The sequence below is a fragment of the Lepus europaeus genome, chromosome 6, assembly GCF_033115175.1.
Source record: "Lepus europaeus isolate LE1 chromosome 6, mLepTim1.pri, whole genome shotgun sequence".
Taxonomy (NCBI): domain Eukaryota; kingdom Metazoa; phylum Chordata; class Mammalia; order Lagomorpha; family Leporidae; genus Lepus; species Lepus europaeus.
In genome coordinates this window covers 76,428,861-76,434,160 of record NC_084832.1, presented here as the reverse complement: position 1 = coordinate 76,434,160, position 5,300 = coordinate 76,428,861, and the positions used below count along the sequence as shown (strand labels likewise).

The 5,300-nt window shown below is 37.2% G+C and overlaps 1 non-coding gene across 1 annotated transcript; it reads right to left on the bottom strand.

Moving 5' to 3' along the window:
• Window positions 1–4,339: 4,339 nt before the first annotated feature.
• On the bottom strand, window positions 4,340–4,446 carry LOC133762623 (U6 spliceosomal RNA). Its single transcript, XR_009866297.1, has one exon. It is a non-coding gene; the product is annotated as a U6 spliceosomal RNA (small nuclear RNA).
• Window positions 4,447–5,300: the final 854 nt, after the last annotated feature.

Genomic DNA, 5,300 nt, shown 5'->3' with positions numbered 1-5,300 from the left:
ATGTCAGGATCATTTGGGTAACACAGGGAAAAAAACAACACAAAACCTTGAACACAGTCAAAGATTTGGAATGGATTTAAAGAGGAAGATGCCAGCAGCCAGCTTCGTTTGTCGGTAACCCCAAAGCCACAGCACACCTTTTTGTTTGTTTGTTTTTAATGTGCTGAAACTTGTGTAAGTGCAAACAGTGCTCTCGAGCGGCGCCTTTATTTCAGCAGAAGCCAGGCAGTGCTGAGACTCATTTTTCTTTTCTTGTTTCTGTTTGATGGTGGGAAATGCAGTTTAATGTTTCTCAGGTCTTTTTCTCGGCAACTTAAGATAATTACCGAATTGTATTTGAGACACTGAAATCTTCATACTTCGGTTCGGTTTAATAATTGGATTCCTGGGACTATCTAGCCTGCACATTCCACTATCTTTACAATAATATCTCTGTCATAAGACATTATGCAGAAAATATATTTATGCCTAAAATGTAAGTGCAACTAGTATGAGTTGTTCAGCAAAACTATTAATTCAACAGTGTATGTTATAATATTCTCAGCTAAAACATTTTTCTGTTTTCCTACAATAATATGATGTACTTTATGTAGTAAGCTTATTTTCTATCTTTAAAATTTAACATTTTTAACATTTGTAGATATTATAATATACACATATAGACTATTTTATTGAAAACAGAAATATTCATATCACAAAGTGAGGGATTCATGTTAATGATTATAACATGGGGAAAGAAGGACATATTGCCATTGTACATGGCATGATTGTGAAGCAATATTTATAGCAATATACCAAATGATATGACATCTATACAGTTTTTATACTCTTTGTATATTAACTTCCACACAAGAGAAAATGTGATATTTTTCAACATTCCTCTTAGGTATGGTGTGGGGTAGATGGGAGGTTTGGGTTTTACTGAATGACCAACTTGAGTAGTTTTTGAGTACACTCAACCTCCAAGCATCAGGCTCTTCCCAGGACTGCCCCAGGTGTGTAGTGGTTTCCTTGTTCCCCAAATACTGAAGTGGGCTGTTCATTATTGGTCATTGTGTTGGGATCTGGAAAAAATTTCATTTCCTCCAAAATCTGTCTTTTTTCACCACACTGCAAATCCGAGAATCCAAAAGGTGGTTGACTGCTTTCTAAGTGTTGAGTGTGTGACACCTCCCTGCCTGGGTAGATCTGGGTTCTTCTTGATTGTAGGTGGCCCAGGCTCACTGGAGGGTCTGGGCAGTTCATGTGTGTGGCTTCCATGCTTAGGTTCAGTTTTATGTTTCTCTGCAGCAGTTTTTAAGTAATTTAAGACTCGCTCAGAATGAAACACGACCATTTCACTAGTCTGAAATGATGGAGGGAAACTGGATAATCATTGAAGTTCATGTTTAGAGAAATGGATGAGGTCAAGAAATTCCTGGCCTTTCCAAACCCAAACCCAAATCCAAATCCCAACCCAAACCCAACCTAAGAACAACATTGAGATGCTTTTGGCCAAAACCAGGCCAAGAACACCCATATCTGGCATGGCTTATATTTTGCTGTCAAATTCAGTCTGTTTTTTCCATATTACCTCAAATGCCAATGCAATGTCAACATTGAACCAAATTTTTAAATTGGATGACAAAGGCTTCCTGTAGGAGACAAAATAACTTTCTACTTAATAGCATGTGGTTCAAATTACAAAATTCATTGAATGAGGATTAAAAATGTAGCTTCTCTTTTGTTTACTTTTCACTATCCAAGTGCCATGATCCACTCAAAACTGCAATTTGCTTTTTTAATTTCCTCAGTCTTCCCCTCACAGCTCCATTTTACATCCACTGTTCTTGTTCCTATTTTTTCAGTGATTCCTTCAATTCTTACCACATGTCAGTTTTTGAATAATAGGACATTTTGATAGTCACTTTCTCCTTGGTTTGTTGGATTCTTCATTCCTTGTCTTGTCCCTGTGTTGAATGCTCCATGCCCTTCTTTCATGATGTATCATTTGGATCTATTGAGTTTTAATATTTTCCACCTCTTTTTGAGACACTGTTTGCTATCTCATGTTTTCAGAATGCTATTTTTACCAGTTCTCAAGTATTGCCAAAAGTGAATCAATTAACATTTTCTCCAGACTTCATCTTGGAAATAAAAAGATAAACAAATTTCTCCATGCTTGAAAAAATGGAACAGAAGATCATCCTCATGTTCATCCTTGTCAGTTCAGATTTGGGAGTTGAAATGATATCTGTTGAGGAAACTTATGGACCAAAGAAGACTATTAAGAAAAAACCTCAAGAGAGACTTTTATAATGAGAATAATCTTAGGTAGGCAGATTATTAGAGAAATATTTCTTTACTGACTTAGACTGTTATGAAAACCCTGACTTCAAATAATATTGTCTTGTCTCAATGGGTGAAAGTGGAAGATTCTTGAATGCATTTGAACAAGCATGCATTTTTATGCTCCTATGTGAACATCTCGTGTCTGCTTGCAAGTGTCACTGAACGTAATTATTAAAATGTATGTTGAAAGAATGGAGATCACATTTCATGAAGATCCCACATGTTCCTCTGTGATAAGATCTCCCTTGGTTTTGTATCCTTAGAAAATCCTCTGCCTTAGAGCAATTCACCCAACCCATATACAGCAACAAACCCAAGAATAAATGCTGAAATGAAATAAAAATACTGCAAAGTAACAACATTAATGAGACTATGAAACATGGTCTGCCCGGGCCATTGGGGCAATATGGGAGTGAACTAGTGGATGGAAATACTCTCCTTCTCTCCTCTGTCACTCTGCTTTTTAAATAAATAAATCTAAAAAAATAATTAAGACATGGATTCTCTTTGTGAAAAATTCATACATTATGGATTAAAGTTGTGTCTGTTAACCTTCCACTTCCAGCTCTCCCCCTTTCTAGGTCTAACAGCTGTTACCGGATATAATTTTATATCTTTTACTTCTGTGCATTTCCATCTACATCTAAGTTTGTATTTGCAGCCACATTTGATCCATTGGATCCTCTAAGCATAATGGCTAATGCCCACACATGTTTTCACTGCCTATTAAATATTTAAATCCTAAACCTTTTTATTGCCTCTAAAGTAAGGAAAGAAGGTTATACGTTAAAAAATTATGCTTAAAACTCTACTAAATTTAATAATTTTAAATTTAGTATTCATAAACAAGTCATTATATTTGCAAATAATGGGTGGGTTAGATTTTTCTTATTTCCCAAAGTAAATAAGTTATTTGTAATCAAATCTTTTCAAAAACAGAAGTATGACAAGAACTCCTAATTTTTACAACAAAAATTTATGTATAATTTAGGAAAGAGGTCCTAAATTAGGTGGATTAGTGCCTTCAAAATATAAGATTGTATAGAGTCTATATACAATACACTTTTTTATATGTTTTTTTTTTAAATTTAGTTGCTCAAATGTCTTACAGATTTTCAATGTGAGTGGATACATATCTACCTCCTTGCTTTATAACTGAGTGTTAATACTTCATAATATTATTGAGAAGTATGGGGACTACTGGTGTAGTTATCAGTGGGAATTAGTGGTGTGTCAGTCATTTTCATCACTATAATTAAATACTTGAGGCAGGTTAACTTTATAAATAAACCTATTTTTATTTCGGCTCCTGGTTCTGGAGGTTCACAGTCCAAGATTTGACAAACCCCACTGGTTGTTCTCTAGTGATGGTATTCTTGCTGGCAGAGTCCCAAGGTGGTAAATGGTCTCTATGGTGAGAGACAGGGAGCGCACCTGTCTGTCTTTATCTATATGGCCTCCCTCTCCTTACAAAGCAAGCCGGGTACAATCATGGATGCTCTGCCCAAATGACTTAATCCAACTGCTTTCCAAAGGTTGCACCTTTTATTATCCAAAGGTTTCTTCCCTTTTATTATCATTAACATAAGACTTTGGATTTTAAACATTTGCATGAGCTCAGGGGCAAAATCATATTCAGACCACAGCAAGTGAATCATTGGTACTTAATGTTTATTGAGCAGAAGCAAAAATTGAGGACTATTTTGTTTACAAATAAAAGCTTTGAAAAATGAAGCAGGTATCATAGCACACAACAGAAATCCTGGGGGGAAAGTGATATGGAATATTAAGTCACTCAGTCACACACTTACACTATCAGTTCATCTTGCTGAGATTCTAATACATGCTTTCCATTATTCTAGGCATTGGGCATATAGTGATATAGAGGTGGCTCCCATCTTCATGGAATTTATATTCTAGTGAGAGGGCAGACACTATACACTAATGCATAATGGATATTATTATCATTAAAAATTAAAAAAATTTTTTTTGACACACCCAGGAGAGGAAAAATATGGAATGCTTCATGAATTTGCATGTCATCCTTGCTCAGGGGCCATACTAATCTTCTCTGTATCATTCCAATTTTAGTATATATGCTGCCGCAGCAAGCACAAAAAAAAATTTTAAAAGGCAGAGAGATGCACACAGACAGATGAGAGAGATCTCAGATTGGCTGTTTCACTCCCCATGTGCCTGATAAGACCAGGAGCCAGGAACTCAATGCAGGTCGTCTATGTGGATAGTGGCAGTCATCACCTGCTGCCTCTGTGCATAAGCAGGAAGGTGGAATTGGGAGCAGAGCCAGGACTCAGATCCAGGTACTCCAATATTCGATGCGTGCAGGTTTCCCACTGGTGTCTTAACTGCTGCACCAAATGCTCAACCCCGTGAAGGTTATTATTGCAGGAAAATAGAGGATGCACTGATCCATTTTAGAGGATTATTTATTTAATGTATTTGAAAGGCAGATAGAGAGAGAGAGAAAGAGAGAGAGAGAGAGAGAGAGATTCCATCTGTTGATTCAAACCCCAAATGCCTAAAGCAGGCCAAAGCCAGGGTCCATATCTCAGTTTGGATCTTCTGTGTGGGTCACAAGGATGTCCAGCTCCTTCAGTCCTCACCACTGCCACCCAGGGTGTGTTTTAGCAGGAAGCTGGAGTCAGAAGTGAAACCAGAACTTGAACTCAGGCACTAGGGCAGTATGACCTGCTAGAAGTGAAAAATGTTAAAATGGACTTGGGGACTTAGAAGGATTTTGCCCTCCAGTGTGGAGGTGTGAGTCTATATTGGGTAAAATACAGTATCACACACTGAGGGACTAGCCCAGTGCAAGTCTTAGAAGCAAGAGGGAGTGTGGCCAAATACTTCAGAGGGTAACCAGGAAAAAATAGAAGCAGGAGAGATGGGCAGACATCAGAGGCTGAAGCTTTGAAATCCAGGAGCTTGTTTTTACTTCCAAGACTAGT